At 32.8% G+C, this 18519-nt stretch overlaps 1 pseudogene; it reads right to left on the reverse strand.

Moving 5' to 3' along the window:
• Nucleotides 1–11952: 11952 nt before the first annotated feature.
• The window catches only part of LOC142616249 (WAT1-related protein At5g07050-like), a 50727-nt pseudogene continuing 44160 nt past the window's right edge, over nucleotides 11953–18519 (reverse strand).

Below are 18519 nucleotides of genomic sequence, written 5' to 3' on the forward strand. Positions count from 1 at the left end.
CACAAGACCCACTGATAGACAGGTAGCCACATGTTTTAGTTATGTACACAAGAATAAAAAGTTGTCACTTTCTTTTGCTTGCTGCTATTATTTTGCTCTATCTGCAATCAATGAAAACTTGATGATATCTAGAAGTGGCCAACAAACTTTCTTTCTTTCTTTCTTTCTTTCTTTCAATATTCTTTGTCCTGCATTGATGCGAATTGATGTGAGTTAAAGCATGAACTTTTTTTTTATTAGCTCTGTTCGTGATATTTTCTTCCATAGATCATGACTTTTCTGTCTCAAAATTTTCAAATGGGTAAAACAAAAGAATATGCCAATTTGTTAATGTGGTAAAGTATGATTAGGACAACATCATTTTCACATATGCCAATTAGTGACACCATTTTTATTATACACCACCAATCACATATGCCAACTCGGCAGTCATAAAAAAATTTGTGTTAGTAGATGACTTATTGAATCATAGATTGTGATAGAAGTAATGCTAGGACAAAAAATTTACAACCTTATTTACATCTTACTCTAAGGCTATAAACAACCCGAGTTGAGTATTAAAGTTTAGGAATGTTCATTTAATTTTATTTTGAATACGAGTCAAGCTCATTATCAAACAAATTAGAGGTTCAAATCTAGTCCATTTTCTTGTTGTACAAGTTCAAACTTGTTCACGAGCTACTTGATTAACTTATATTTTTCCCATGTATAATAAAACCATGACTAAAATTTTCTATCCCTTTACAAATCTATGAATTTTACTACAAATGAATTGTTTATATTATCAATTAACTACAAATATGAATTTAATGTTATATGAACCTAGTTACAAACTTACATAATCCATTCTCAAGTTTAAATAAGTATATTTTTGAACAAATATACATAAAGTATAATATTATAGATAGTTAAATCAAACTTGCACATGTTCACCAGCTTGTTTACAAACACATTATTATATTTGAGTTTAGCTTTTTTAATAGACAACCCTAAACTTATGCTTGAGCTTGATTTGTTTGCTAAACAAACAAACACAACTAAGCTTTTCCCCTCGCCGAGCTCAAACCGTTTATAAACAATTTGTTTCATTTGCAATTGTACAACTTACTGATATGTCAAGTTCTGACACTTAGTAGCGTGGCACTAATTTTCATTGTACAAGAATCTACTATGTGAAGAACGTTTAGGTCACTGAACTCTTTGTTGTGATATTGACAATTTCTTTTACACACTAATGGGCATTAATGAAGACGTACGTACTATGTCATGTGCCTTTTGTTAAAAATCTGGTTTTGCATCTCATATAAAACACGCAGTGGAAGCAACAAACACAGATCTACTTCATTCATGAGAGATAACATGTAACCTTGAATTTTAGAATAAAGAAAAGAAAGCATACCTTGATGTAATGAAATTCAAAACCAAGACTTGAGAATACCTCTAATCTTCATCTCAATTCCACATAGTGCCCAAGAAATGTGGTCTCTCAATCAATTTTTATGTACGTTGATTCTCAAAGAAAATCCTTCTTCTTCTCCTTGTAGAGAAAAACTATTTTCTTTCTTTTCATCATACGTACATTCTAACTACCTTGGTAGTTACTTTATTTAATAAGTCTTATTAAATAAAAACTGATTATCTAATTAGGTTAGCCTTTTGGGCCTACCCAATTGGGTTTTAGTTTGTGGCTTGAGATGGGACTAAAAGGAACAAATAAGACTCTAGCTCCAATGGGCCTTGAGCTTTTCTGTTAACTCTTGACAAGTTCAAAGTTACCATTAATCATATTTAATATCACTATATAAATATAATTGCACTCTAAGCTTTATTAATAAATTATATTCCAAGACTCTAATGATATCATTTGACCTCTCCATGAAATATCCATAGTGAACAAAGTCATAATGAACTGTCACTTTGTAAACAACTATTTTATCATTGAGTACCTAGTTTAATCTTTTAGTTATTCTCATTTCTTGAAATTCAATTTCAATAAATATAAGCTTTAGTAAATCCTAACTAAAGTGGGCGCCCTAAATAAGCAATTCCCATTAAACTTATCTCAAGTGGATATTTCGTGTCTCTACAAAAGAGATTATGGATTCCATCTTGAGAATATGTATTCCCTCAACACTACGTGTGGTTACCCAACATACTGAGGTTTTGATCGTGATTATTAGATCTCACTCTTGATATATCAAAGTAACCTACATTTCATGATCGGGTTTACTAGCCTTTCAGGATTAAGAGTCTATGAAATTAGAAGTCGTGAGATTAATTATTCAGGTGACAGTTGTTGATTGAATAATTAATCTCACAGTAGTCCAGTTCAATATGTCTTAACTCTTAAGACACATCAACACATCAACTAGAAGTTTACACTTCCATGATCAAGACAAATCATCTTAGTTGATGTGTTATAGTCTTCGCAGATGAAACACCCAATTTCATCACCGACTACGAATTACATTTTGAGTTTACAAAAAACTTGTGATTTACATCTTTTGTGACTAAATCACATACAATGCATCTCATGGACTATGATAATGTCCCACTAGTTCATTTATAAATAGTCTCATATAATTAAACAATTTAATTATTTATGACATGCCAATAAATTGGATTTTAGGGCATAAACCTCAACAATCTCCCACTTACCTTCAAAGACAATTTACCATACATCCGACACTTATTTCCCTTTAGAGTAATTCATAATCACTCTAAGGTAAGGTTTGGAAACAAGTTTCAACCAGATTTATTGCATAAATTATCTTTTCTACTACTACTAATCACGTACTCATATCTCTCTAATAAGGCAATACTTTCGCTTAATGTGTATCTTCACCACTTAGGATGACATATCTTGAAGTTCAACTTCATGAATCACAATCAAACTATAAGTTAGTATTTGTACAACCAGTAACCATCTAATCCTCACTTTGGTGGACAAGCATATAATCCCTCATTTTCCTAAGATATTTGAGTATATGCTTTACTCCCGCTTAATTAAGTGATCTCTGATTCAATTGATATTTGCTTACCATGCCCACCACAAAATAGATATTTAGCCTAGTGTATAGCATAGTATAAAGACTACCTATTGATATGGTATAAGGAACCGTCTTAATATGCTCTTCCTTTTATATGTCTTAGGACTATAGTCCTTTATAAAGGAACTTTAAACTTAAAAGGAAAGAATCCTTTCTTGAAGTATTATATGCTATACTTGGCTAAAATCTAATCTATTTAAGCCGTTTGAGGTAGACCCAACATCCTAATTTCTGAATTTTAACAAAGTTTAATTCTTAGGATGTGATTAGTCTTTCCCAAGTACTTTATATCAAACTTGACTAGACAACCAAATACTCCATTGATGACAACAACTCTACATCATTCTAAATTATTAGAATGTCATCAACATACATTAAGAAATTTATTGTTCTATATAACTTTTACACACACAAGGCCTTTTAATACTTGATCAAAATCAAACAACTTGATTGCTTGATCAAAGATGATATTTTATGATTTAGATACTTGCTTGATCAAATTCATACTCTTGTGAAATGACTTCAAAATTTTATTCTAAAAGTATGAATTTATTTGGTAATTGATAATCCTCCCACTACGATATTGTACCATGTAATAGTTATCTATAGAATAATGTCTTGTGGTGTATCTAATACAATCATCTCATGTCTAAATGTATTTTATAGTTGTTTTACAACAAATTCTGACATTTTTCTTCTAGAACATTCTACTTTTAAAAGAACCCTATTCCTCCTTTATGTATGCACTGACTTAAAGAAGTCATTAGAACTTTATTCCTTTATGAAAAGGAGCCCTAGATCATATTATCCTCTAAATAGAATTCATAGACTGTGAATATAACAAAATAATGGTTCTAAAAGCCCATCTTTTACCAATCTTGAATATCATTTAGATTAATACGATCTAGACATAAGTGCCAAAACATACAATACCAAAGGATGAAACTTTCTCTTTAAAAAGTAAAACATGTAAACTTCCATCTAGAAGACAATCATGGACAATGCTTAGCTTTACCAAAACCGAAACACTTTCCTTTTGTTCATACTTTTAAATCTAATTTCCTTTGGAAACTACTAGGGCAACTAGCTTGTTTAACTGTTTGGTATTATAATTCCTATTCTTACCACCTTTACCTTTCGGTTTAGGCTAAGAATTTGAATTAAATCATATTGATCCTAGCCTTGGCTTTTAGGATGTCTTCCGTTGCGTAGAGCTCACTCATCAATTCAGATAATATAAAAGGAATTTATTTATTTTCAAAACAATCTGAATTGATCAAATGATTCTAACAAGGACTTGTGGATCATATCCATATGAGATTAACAATTAATCTCTACATCCAAGAATTCCAATTCATTTTAAAATAAAAACATTTTTCATAAAATGATATAGAATTGGAACTCCTTAAGCCTTTCTTAGCACTCAATATGATTCATACCAAACATCTCATTTAGACTTAATATAAAGTCCAAGTCTAGTACTAACTCTTGCATCTCATGCTGTAACACAATTGAGATAGAAGCCAATGTAACATTCTAGCATTTCAATGGAGACTATGATCACATCATAAGCTGTCTTCCATAAATGCATCATGTATAGGAAATTATGACAATGTTGAATAGAAACATATTTATGTACTTCAGCTCCTTTAAGCACCATATTCAAAATTATTTCTTAGTTAATGTAATTCTATTAAAATAGTAGTTAGAAAACAAAAATTTATGAGAACTTTATTTTGAGACTATGAACTTAAATACCAGGACATTATATTTTGCAACCATAACCATATAATATGGAACCCTAAAACCATATTATATTAGGTGCAACGACAACCCAATCCCGCAATTAATATTCCTCGGTAGCGAGTTTATACCAATCACTATGATCAGGTGAAAAATATTCTCATTGTTAATGCTATCATGGTAGCTCTTACCAAACAAAAATAATGTGCCGCTTTTCCATCAGCCTCTAAGTAATAATGACATAGCTCATTTGAGAGGTTAACATTACACTTAGTCTAGTGTACACCATTATCTAGAATCATTTGTAGCCACATTTCATCTCCCTTTATAGTGTTTAAACTTGTAATACCATGAAACAAAACATCCTCCTTTGGGATCACGAGGCATATACGCCAAGATGAGGTGCTTGTTCACACTACTTTAAACAGGTAAGTTCAATCTTGCAATACTATAAAGTAAACACCCTCCTTTGGGATCGCGAGGCATATACGCCAAGATGAGGTGCATACTCATACTACTATGAATCGATAATGGAGGCCGTGAGATCCAACCCTTGTATCTCTCTCCCATTAAAAATTTTAAAACAAATGGATTGTCCTGAAATCATTGTGATCTTATCACAATTTTAACCCTACACATCAAATATGTTTAATTGTTTAAATTCAATGTGATGTTACTAAGTCACGTCACAATAGTGTAACGAACATTCGCTCAATCACAAAGAAGTTTAATCATGTAATTAGTGAAATAAATACCCTCCGCTTGGAATGCAAGACTCGAAGTCACGACAAAGTATATATTAACTTTACAATAAACTTAACAAAAGGGTTATTTTAGCACTCCCACTCGTTATTTGGATTTTTCTTTAAATAATTGTGATCCTATAACAACAAATAACCTTGCAATTGTTGAAGACTCTAATCTCATTAGAATCACTAACTAAAATGGAAGTCCTAAACTATTTAGGATTCCTTAAACACTAAAGAATCAAAAATTAGTTATATAGAACTCTATCCTTAATTTACTAGATAAATTATTCTAATCTCATTAGAAACTATATAACTTTAATTAGAATTTTAATCTCATTAAAAACCTCTAATTAAAATAAATTAAGGACTTTTAATCATAAAACAATTTAGGACAAAGAGTTCTATTTAACTAACATCTTTGATCTCATTAGGTCTTTTAGTTAGATAATGATTAATGTATTTCCTTAACTTTTAAAGACTATAAAATTAATCACATAACCTTGCTTTTTATCAAAGTTTTAACACTTAGTTAAAAACAAGTGAAAATTCAAAATTCAGTGCCTTCGATCGGTCGAACCTATACTCAATTGATTGAAAAATGAAGAAATTCATCATAAAGTTTTTGCCTCATTCAATTGATTCTCGATTCCTATTCGATTGATTGAAATTAACCTTTCATCGGTCGAAAGGAATTCTCGATCGATCGAGACAATGAAGAATTTCATCATAAAGTTTCTGCCTGACTCGATCGGTTCTCGATTCCTCTTCGATCAATCGAAAAGTACATTTGATCGATCGAAAGGAATTCCCAATCGATCGAAACTTGCATAACTAAAATTTTTTCAGAATTTTCAAGGATTCGTTTTTAACTGTTTTTGCAATTTCCATCAAAAACATCTTTGGATTTCATGAATGAAGATTCATAGATCAAACATTAAGGTTTTCAAGATCATTATCAAGAACCCTAATAATGCTAGAAACCCTAGAAAACATAATCCTAATCTCATTAGGATTAAATTTCATAATCCTAGCATTAACATGATAGCATGTGTTAGGTTCTAAGACCTTAGGGACTAATGTATTAAAATTTCAATATGTAATGTGTTGGCAAACCGTGATCAAAACATTTAGTCTAGGTTTAGGCTTGCTCAAAGTTTGGTTTAAATTAAGTTTGGAATCGAGTAATTGCAGGAAATTACTATTCAATTTCTGCAAGGCTTGATCGATCGAAAATTAGATTCGATTGATCGAAAATCGCAGATCAGCAAAAATCAGCACACGTAAAAAGGCCATAACTTGACCGTTTGAAACCCAAATCGCAAGCCGTTTTTTCCAGTATTTAAAGGACATTATAAGCTAACCCTAGGGAGGGCTTTCAGAGTTTTTTTTAGAGAGATTAGAGTGCATCTTGTGCCTCTTGTGTGGATCTAGGGTTTTGTACCCAAAAGCTCTCTAAGGTTGTTATTTATGCTCTCTGTGTGTGTGTATGTGTGTGTATCTCTTGTGAGATCTAGAGGTGTTTGCCTTCATACAAACTTGGGATTATCAAAATCAAGATTGATATCGAAACCTTGGTGATTGTTTTAGTTGCTACATAAAGAGTTTCAAGAAATACAAGTGGTATACTTATGGATGCTATGGATCTGAGAAAGAAGTAGTCCGTAGACTCGGAGTTGTCACGTGATCGTAGTAATAAGTTTTCTACTCGAGGTAACAATAAGATATTAGTGGTCTAAGTCGCTATTGTAAAACCTTAATTTTTTTCATAGTGGATCTGTTTTACCTTGAGGATAGCTAGGTTAAATCCTCCCTAGGTGTTTTTTACCGGTTTTGTTTTCCTGAGTTATCATATTATGTGTTTTTTATATTTTCGCATTACTTTACATGATATGATTGTTATTGTTTTAACCTAGATCTGAATAATTTACCAAAGTATTCACTTGGTTAATTAATTAGGTTAAACAACTTGTGTTTTAAGGGATCTAAAAACGTACAGCATGTATATTAGTAAACTGAAAAAGAAAATTTCTTGAAGTTTGCATAGATACTTTTCCCAAAGGAACAACATGCCCACGACCACAATTAATATATATAGATTCCAAGAATGCAAACATTCAAAGAAATTAAATTAAAGTGGGTCGTATTATACAATCACAAAATTGCTCACATGATATTATTTATATCCATGTATCTCCATATAACTTGCAACATATGAAACACACACATCAAAACTAACAAACGGATCCAAGGCAATTAACACATTCTCATAAGATGGCCAACAAGCATTAACGTTAAATCGTCTTGTTATCATTATCCTTAATAACGAAAACAAAGATGGCCAAGAAAATAAATGTTAACACGTTAATAGCATCAACAATAGTTATGGAATCAAATGCAACAACTATACGCAATTGCCAACTATATCCAAGAGAAGCAAAACGTCCAAGCGGTGCAAAACCGTAATGCTCAAACTTGATATATATACCAGTTTTATTTAAGACTTTAAAACTAATGCTATGAACTTCATTGTAGATCACGATAATATCAAAAATATGCAGAAACTTTACTGCAGAAAACTAGAACACCAAGAAAACAGTTTTTCTTTAATTCTAAAACTCAATCACATGTTATACAAGCATGATATTGAAGACCACTCTGATACCAATTGTTGGAAAATCTGGTTTTGCATCTCATACAAAACAAGCAGCGGAAGCAACAAACATAGATCTACTTCATTCATGAGAGATAACATGTAACCTTGAATTTTAAAATAAAGAAAAGAAAGCGTACCTTGATGCAGTGAAATTCAAAACCAAGACTTGAGAATACCTCTAATCTTCATCTCAATTCTACATAGTGCCCAAGAAATGTGGTCTCTCAATCAGTCTTTATGTACGTTGATTCTCAAAGAAAAATCCCTCTTCTTCTCCTTGTAGAGAAAAACTGTTTTCTTTCTTGTCATCATACGTACATTCTAACTACTTTGGTAGTTACTTTATTTAATAACTCTTATTAAATAAAAACTGATTATCTAATTGGGTTAGCCTTTTGGGCCTCCCCAATTGGGCTTTAGTTTGTGGTTTGAGATGGGACCAAAGAGAACAAATAAGACTTTAGCTCTAATGGGCCTTGGAATTTTCTGTCAACTATTGATAAATCCAAAGTTACCATTAATTATATTTAATACTACTATATAAATATAATTGCACTTTAGGCCTTATTAATAAATTATATCCCAAGACTCTAATGATATCATTTGACCCCTCCATGAAATATCCATAGTGAACAAAGTTATAATGAACTGTCACTTTGTAAACAACTATTTTATCATTGAGTACCCGGTTTAATCTTCTAGTTATTCATATTTATTGAAATCTAATTTCAATAAATATAAGTTTTAGTAACTCCTTACTAAAGTGGACGCTCTGAATAACCAGTTCCCATTGAACTTATCTCAATGGGATATTTCGTGTCTTTACAAAAGAGATTATGGATTTCATCTTAAGAATATGTGTTCCCTTAACACTACGTGTGGTTACCCAACATACTGAGGTTTTGATCATGATTATTAGATCTCACTCTTGATATATCAAAGTAACCTATATTTAATGATCGGGTTCACTACCCTCTTAGGATTGAGAGTTTATGAAATTAGAAGTCGTGAGATTAATTATTTAGGTGACAGTTGTTAATTGAATAATTAATCTCACAGTGGTCCAATTCAATATATCTTAACTCTTAAGACACATCAATACATCAACTAGAAGTCTCCACTTCCATGATCAAGACAAATCATCTTAATTGATGTGTTATAGTCTTCGCAGATAAAACACCCAATTTCATCACCAACCATGAACTACATTTTGAGTTTACAAGGAACTTGTGATTTATATCTTCTGTAACTAAATCACATACAATGCATCTCATGGACTATGATAATGTCCCATTAGTTCATTTATAAATAGTCTCATATAATTAAATAATTTAATTATTTATGGCATGCCAATAAATTGGATTTTAGGGCATAAATCCCAACACCTTTTTGGCATGGGATCCGCCTGTTACTTGAATAGAACCAAAAGAGGTCATTTTCAAAATATTCTTCACATATGCTTGTATTAAAGTATCCAAGAGAAGTCAGGGGTCATTTGGTAACATTGTTCTAGTAACATTGTTTGTATTTTTTGAAAATACTTGTGGATGAAAAAATGTGTAGAAATACGTGTAATGTTGTTTAAAAACTGGAAAGTGTTGCTCAAATAACCATACCGAACAGCCCCTCAAATCTTGTGAGTTGTGTAGCACTGTAATTCAAAGCATCGGAATTTTTGCATCTAGAAGATTTGATTTTGATATATAATTTCTTAATTTAGAAGTTCAAAGTTCAACTACGGAATGAACAGAACCCATATCAGTTATCAAAAGCATGATAAAAAAAATAGGATTCACGATCCCAACATGATTAAATAAAAAAGGTGTTGGTCACTTAGATTTAGGGTCTTAAGAAAAAGAGATAATATTAAGAATGCAAGTCACTCGGATTATCCTGTACGTTTTCAGATTAACAATTGATTAGCAGGCACTGGTATGCGATGATCCTCCACATGGTTCGTATGCTCTGAAGAAACAACTGCCAGTCAGCTACTCATTAATTCTATGCTAAAACATCTTAATTATAAATTAACAAGATTTAGCTTCATTATATATAACAATTTTTTTGGTTGTTGCAGACATCATCTTTCTTTCTTCACATTTTTAAGGTTCAGTTTAAAGAGAAAAGAATACAGATTGGAGGGAAGCAACCTTCTAGTTTATTTCTTGCTTCTACATCTATTCTTCTCAGTGAACAGGTGCCTTTTGCAGAAAAGGACTTGGCAGTGTAGGTACTCTTTGACTTTAACTTAGTAAAATTAAACTTTTACTTCAGTTATAGCTTTTAATCTTCAGTGTATGCATCTAGTGATGTCGGTAGTAAATTCATGAGCTTGCTTGCATACATGCATTTACAATTGTATTTTTTTTATTTGCTGTGTCTTCACAAGTATTTCAGTTTTGAATTGATCTTTGTCAACGACATTTTCCCCATAAAAGTTGTTTGTGTCATCATTCAACCTTTTCAAGTTGTTTGTGTCATGTCCAAGGTTAATCCCATGTACTTAATCCCAGCTCAAATAAACTTTAATCAATGAGATATCTAAACCTTGTTAAGCTACATCTTTATTCTATTTTGTGTATTTTATCTCATTGAGGTTTTATTTTCTGTCCATATAAGATGTAATTTCGGGACTATTTAAAGGGTCTCAAGTATGCTATTGTAAATGGTTAATTATGGATTTATAAAATTTGGGGGTCTTATTCTAATGCTTGGGGCTCTATTCCAAGCAAGCCCAAGTGCTAATTCTTGGGTTCCTTTTATGCTTGGTGTTGATTCCAACTTCCAAGCAGCTCTCTGTGATAATGCTAAGGAGGTTATCTATTTTTCTATGTCATCTGCTTCATGTTGATCAAGCAAGCCCTAGGTGCTAATTCCTAAGTCCCATCCATTTCCTTTGTTTCCCAAATAAATGCCCCCTCCTAGAATCTTTCGTCCTGCAACTTGTCCTGCAGCTTGTCCTACATCAAATCTGACTAAGTTCTTGTGCCCTTAATTGTTTGAGATACCTTTTGTTTGTTGGAGTTAGTAAAATCTCTAGGCTTTGTTGTCCATTACCTGGATTGAGTGTTGGACGATACTGTTTGGTGCTTGAAAACAATGCCTATTAATGAAATCATGCCTATTAATGAATTTACATGGGAAATTTGTTGAAATTATTTTAAATGGGAGAGTAGGCTGTTTGTTTTTCTTGTTTTTGTTTTTTTATACCCAGATAGTTTTGATTAGAACAGAGTAACCAATCAGAGTTGCCAAATAATTAGAGTTTGTGAGTGCTATTTTTATTGGAAGTACTACGTGGCCTATAATGTTAGTATTCAGCAAGTTACAAATCAAATAGGGCTACATTATGTAACGTGGTTAGTGCAAATGTGTTGACATTCTCTTAGTTTTGTTAGTGTATAGCTTAGACTAGATTAGCTCATTGGGTTTGGCCCAGTATACTGTACTTGTAGGCCTCCACATCCGATGCTCTAACAATGTTGAGGTTTTTTACATTTTGCTATGGTAACATCTAAAAATTGATGTCCATTGTAGCAACAGTTACATCTTAAACATTATCATTCTATTCTACCTCCAATTATTTTAATCTCACAAAGAGAAGAGAGTATTTGATGTAAAATATATTGTTAAAGTGGTTATGTAAAATACATAAAATTAAGTAGATTTTATACAAAAATATTTTTATCTTTTTGTGCTTCAGGATGTGAATGCTCTTCAATGAGTTAATTACAGAATCAACTACTTTATTAAGTACTCATCTACGTTTATTACACTTTTCCAATTTGATCTCAGTAGTTTGCCCATACATTCCACGCTCTATGAGCTTCTTCTTTCTCTTAGTATCTTTTCTCCATAGGGTCATGTACAAACCAAGAATGATCAACACAGCTCCCAAGACACTGGAAATGTTTTAAAGTAGAAAAAAAAATTAGAAACTATAATTCACATTCCTTTGAAAGAAAAGAGAAAAGGCTTGGTAAACAAAAAACTTTCCTAAACAATTGGGGAAGTGATCCAAACAAATAAATATATATACCTTCCCAAGTGTAATGCCTCTCTTAAAATTAGTAGTCCCATAATAGCTGTACAATGGTCTAAATGCTATCATAAAACTGGACCTTTTTTTTTTGTGAAACCAATGTTTGAATATAATATGTAATTCCATATATTGCGACTCCCTATAAAATGCGACATTTACGTTAGCATAAATCATATACAATTTGTAATTCATATGGTAGAATTCAATGAAAAATGGGAAATGTACATTCTAGAACTTACACTATAAATGGGAGCAAAAAGGGTGATTGATGTAGAACAGACAGCACATGCATTCTTGGAGCAGCAAGGGAACAAAAAGTCACAACGCAAGATCAAAGGGAGGTGCCAGTAAAGGCCATCGAGGTGACAATGTTGGAATTGCATGAAATTTGGCAGGTCGAAGGGAAACGGTGTTCTGATCTAGAATCATGTCATGAATGTCGCCAAAATTTAGGTGAATTCCTTTATTACGGCCCTGAAAACAATGTTTTTGCTATTTATAGTAATATTTGTTTTTCTTAAAAATTTTTAGTTTAAAAGTCATAATAAAATCTCATTAGTTTTGGTAAGGTCAATAGTTTATGATTTTGCATTTAACTCAATTTTTCCATTTTTGGTAAATTTTGGTATTTTGCCACATAATCGCGTAATTAGTGCGAATTAGGGTTTTAGACATTTTTATCAGTATTTTATGTGTAAGATTGAATTTATTCAATCATTTTGTTGGCTTTATTCCATGCCAATTTGCTTGTAATTTAGCATTTTAAAACCCTGTATTTAGGTGGGAATCATGTAAGGGTAGTGTGTGAAAAAGTGTGAAGAAAAGCTCAAGAGTGTGCACTCAAGCATGGCCTTGCGACTGGATCTCGCGACTGGCTCACGGTTGGCAAGTCGTCAAAGGAGACACACGTGTGAAGCATGCAGAGGAGCTGAAGAGTCACGCCAGCTGGAGCACTACAGGACAAAACTTCCAATCTAGCTAGGCAGTTAGCTCGCGACTCAGACTCACGACTCAGTCAAGTCGTGAGGTCAAGTCGCCAAACCACTCTGTTTGGGAAAAACTAACCTTTCGCATTCCAAACACACACCAGTATAAATACCCCTTATACCCATGTATTGTAGAGAGCTTCCAGAGAGAATTTTGAAAGAGAATTTTGAGAGAGAAACCCTAGAGAAAAACAAGATTGACTCATCCACAATCTTCATCCTTTGATTCTCCAAATTCCTCTACTCTCACTCTCTCCATTGTTACATCCTTGAGAGGTACATTTAGCCAAATCCTTTTCTCACCATACACATATCTGTGAGAAGGTTATTTGGTGCTTGGGAAGCAGTTAGGAAGGGACCAATTGATATTGGTTGATGCTATGGGCTATAGCAGAATTCGGTAAGCTAGAGAAGACAAAGGCTCGGCGTAACCTCGTTGGAGTAAGAAACTTGGAGAGCTTAGGTACACTTGGTAGATTAGGCTTGGAGGGTCTTCTGCTGTTCATGTATCCCAACTTCATTCTCTAGTGGATTATTGACCGCTTGGAGAGCGGCGGAGAGGTTTTACGCTGAGGACTTCGGTTTCCTTTTCAATAACACATCGTTATGTTGTCTTTGTGTTTGCATCTCTCTTCCCTTAACTTTACCTTTTAATTGCTGCTATGGTTGTGATTAATTTCGGTTTAAATTTTTTTACCAATTCTTATTTAGCTTATTTTCATATTCCGCACATACATTGTTTGATAATAAACTTGTGTTGGTAATTTGTAAATTAGGGGTCTAAACGTTCATAGGTGTTTTACACACTTTTTGAACATTCAATTGGTATTAAAGCGGGTACACTTGTTGTGGTTTAAATACCTAAGTGTGATCCTTGACCCCTTGTGTTTATTTGTCATGGATAGTGCTTTGTATGCCTCTATGCATGTTTTGGATGTTGATGAATGTAACATGCCACGTGTTTGTGAAAATGCTTCTATGAGTGATTATCCTCATGATTTTGATGCTATGTTACATGAAAATTTGGGTGTTGTTGATATTCCTAACATCAAACTCTTGAAGAAAAATGCTAAGAAGTTTCAAAAGAATTTCAACAAGTTCATTTGTGAAAAGGATGATTTGATTGCTAAGCTCAATAAACCCAATAAATTGGTTGAAAAGTACAAGAAACTTGTTGAACATTCTCTTGAAAAACTAAAGGAGTTTGAATGTTTGAATATGGACTTAGATGCTAAACTTGTTTTGTCCAACAAACTAGTTGATGATCTTAAATGTGAAAATGAATCTCTTAAGATGCATGCCAAATGTTTGATTGCTGAACCTATTGCTAAAAAGGATGAAAATATTTGTTGAAATCATATTGTGGTACTTGATTTTGTGCCTATTGTGTGTTCTACCTCAAAGGACAAATCGGTGTATATTCCTCCACATAAAAGAAATCAAAAGGTGGAGAGAAAGGCTATTAAGTCAAAGCCTCTGTTCAGGTCTCAAACTAAGGTTTTGGATGGGTCCAAGTTTGTTCTAGCTTGCCACCATTGTGGTGTGATTGGTCATATAAGACCTCAATGTTGTAAATTTAAGAGAGAACAAAATCATATGGCTAGATCTCTTCCCAAAAAGCCTAGTGAACTTAAACACATTGTTTGTCACCATTGTAGTGCTTTTGGTCATCTAAGACCTCATTGCTCTAAGTTTCAAGCTCTTAAAAGAATCAAAAGAAAAGAGAAACTTGAGCTTCTTGGAAGTTGTGCTAAAAAGGGTAAACCGAATTTGAGTGAAAATAACATGTTGTTAAAGAAAGTATTTAATACTCTTAACTCCTTGTCTATGCACATCTCTGGTTCTCATTCTTCCAACCTTTGTCTCATTTCTCATGAGATACTCATTCCAAACAATGGTTTCGTTTGGATGCGGAAGGGTTCCTATGGTTGAGCTTTTGCTCTTTTGGTCCTTAATCTAATTCTTTCGATCTTTGTAGGACCCTTCATGCATTGAATGTCATATCTTCATGCATTTTATGCACCTTGCATTTCTTTGTATGCATTGCTTTTTTTTTTTCTTACTTTTATGTTTTAGTTGTGTGTGAGTAAAAAATCCAAAAACATATAAAAGTGAAAAATTCAAAAGTTTGATCGTATATGTTTGAGCACATATCTCATGTGAGTTTGGCCTAGTACCTTCGTACTAATGGCATAATGCATTTACGAACTTAGCTTATTATGTATGCACATCTATCTTTGTGGGAAAAATCTTGACATCTATGTGTGATTGTTGTAAATCGATCTTCAAGCTTGTCATGAATGATTAGTCAATAGTCATGTTGATTTTGATACATGCGTAGACTTGTGCCTATATCTCTTCCCACTCTTTTTTTTTTTTTTGCTTAAAGAGCTCAACAAATGTAAATTTCAAAATGAAAAGAGATAATGAGCTGCAAAAGCCGTCGCACATACTAGTATCTGACTAGGAAAATGGGAAAGCGACTTTTACGAAAATGTATGGTGCCCAAAAGCCAAAGGCTTGTTCATTAAATTGAAATATCAAAAATTTCGGGCATCAATCTCAAAAAAGAGATGTAAAGATAAAAAATAATCAAATGTTATAAATTGTAAAGAAGCCAAATGAAAAGCTTCAAAAATATGTAATCATTTTCTTGTGGGAGGTCATATATGTTCGTTTCTATAATTGAGATTGACCACTTGACTTAGTACTAGTTGTGTATGACTTGATTGAATTAATCATTGAAGCTTCACTTTAGACTAAAGACTATTCCACATTTGATACATACACTCAACACACATGCCTAATGTTCAATGAATGCCTTATTCATTTGTTCGATTGTACTTGTTTAAATGTGATGTGTGTGTGTTCAATGATATATGGATCAATCCAAAAAGATTTTTGATCATTTTATATGTTTTTGAAAGTGATTTTTATCACTATTTGTGTTCATGTTTAGTGCTTACTTTGTTTTTTCACTGTTTCAACATGTTCTGTGTTGAAAAACAGGTGTTAGAATTTTTGGCAACTCATTCTGGCTACTCTCGCGAGTAGCGAGTTTTGGCTACTCATTTTGGCAACTCACCTAGTCATGAGATCCCGTCGCGAGTTTATATAGAATGGTTCGCGACTCACTCACAACTCAGCTCGCGACTCGCCAGTCGCGTAACACCCCACAACTTTTTAAAGAGCTTTTCGTGGAAAACCTATTTTTAAACCTCTCACATTCTCTCTAAAACCCTTCTTTCGATATTTTTACATCAAAACCCAATAAATTTGAATGGTTTTTCATTCCATTAACATCTCTAAGGTAATTTTAAACACTTTTCATTGATTTGGATCCTTAGATTATGTTTTGGAGAGTTTTGTGCTCTTGGTTGAGATTTTCATCATAGGGGTTGGGGAAACTTAATTTTTGTTAAATTTTTATATGGGTTTGGTTTCTTTTGATAATTTTCTTTGGATTTTGGCCCCTTGTGGCAAAAAAAACATGTATTAAGGGTGGATTTCATGATGTTCATGCATTGTTTAACATTGCTGTTCATAGTGTTCACGCTAGGTGTTTGATAAAATGTCTCTTAGGCATTTTCTCGCTTGTTTGGACTCCGATGGGTACCAAACTTTGGGTTTTCTCATGTTTCCTCATTAGGAACATGTTTAGTTCATTGGTTATGTATTTAACACACCTTGCCTCACATGTGCATTTTCCATGCATAGGTCATGCATTGCACATAACCACCTCTTGTAGGGCAGCGGAGAGGTTTTACGCTGAGGACTTCGGTTTTCTCTTAGATAACACATCGTTGTGTTGTCTTTGTGTTTGCATCTCTCTTCCCTTAATCTTTACCTTTTAATTGCTGCTGTGGTTGGATTAATTTCGGTTTAGATTGTTTTACCAATTCTTATTTAGCTTATTTTCATATTCCGCACATACATTGTTTGATAATAAGCTTGTGTTGGTAATTTGTAAATTGGGGGTCTAAACATTCATAGGTGTTTTACACACTTTTTTAACATTCAATATGTTTTGTAGTCGTCAGAGGCAAATCAAAATATTATCAATAAACAGAGACTTTTATCAAATTATTTCTCTGGTGGATTCCAATTTTCTTCTCCTTGTGGATTCAGGAAAACCTCTCATGTGTGCTTTCTTTAGGCTTCCACGACATCAACGATGTTCCATGACAACCTCCAAGAGGAAAGTTTATGATCAAAAATTAGTGCCACGATTGTTGAGAGTAAAGTGCCTGATAAACATGTCAATGATGTAAGAGCTAAAGGTGATGGATACTCCTTAATTGTTTTAGTCTAGAAATCACCATATATTAGTTAATATCATCACAAAAGTAAAAACTAAATATGGTTTTACAATATTATGCTCTAGCTATATTTCATGCAAGTCAATGAAAAGTACCACTAAAAAATAAACAAAGGTAATATCTTTATGTTCTTGAAAAATGGTATCAAAACTATTGCTGCATGGCGCTCTGGGTATTGTAGTAAAATGCATACCCTCATGAGAATCTTTAAAGTTTATGTGGGTGGAATACCCTTATTAAAAATTAAAAATAGCAACAAAGATCTTAATAAGACAGTAATTCTCAATTTGTCAATCAAATTGGGTTTTGACTTTTGATTCATCCATGATGTCATAAATAATAAATACTTTAATTAAAAATTTGATGCTCGACTTATTAAATATAAATAATAAATACTTTAATTAAAAATATGATGCTCGACTTGTTATTAAATTGTAAGGACAATTACTTTTAAACATACTTCTTCATTTTCTCTTAGGAAAGAGGCCTACACAAACTTCCTTACTAAAAGTTCTCTATGTCACTGCGCGACCTATTCAGTTCAACAATGAAAAAAATACAATGACAGAGTAAAGCTCATTTGTAAGTAAAAACATTGTTAACTGTTGTAAAAGAGTGGAAGCTCAAATTACCAAAATTGATTGTGAAAATATTTTATGCTTGAGAACGATCTCAAAACTAATCAATAGGAACGAAGAAAATTAATCCAAAAGAAAAAAGACACAAAACACCAAGAATTACGTAATTCGGCAATAGCCTACATCCACGGGCGACAATGAACAAATTTCACTACAACAAATTTGGGATAATACAAATTGGTTTAGAGGCACTCTCAAAACCAAGCGGTAACTAGCCTCTCTCTCTATTCCAAATTGCAACCCACAAATATCAAATAGCCAAACAAAGAGAGAGCCTTTTTCTCACACACTCTCCCTTCACTTTCTCTCTTATTTTTTGTAGTAGCACTATCACTTTCT

This window comes from Castanea sativa, chromosome 11, assembly GCF_040712315.1.
Source record: "Castanea sativa cultivar Marrone di Chiusa Pesio chromosome 11, ASM4071231v1".
NCBI classification, from domain to species: Eukaryota; Viridiplantae; Streptophyta; class Magnoliopsida; order Fagales; family Fagaceae; genus Castanea; species Castanea sativa.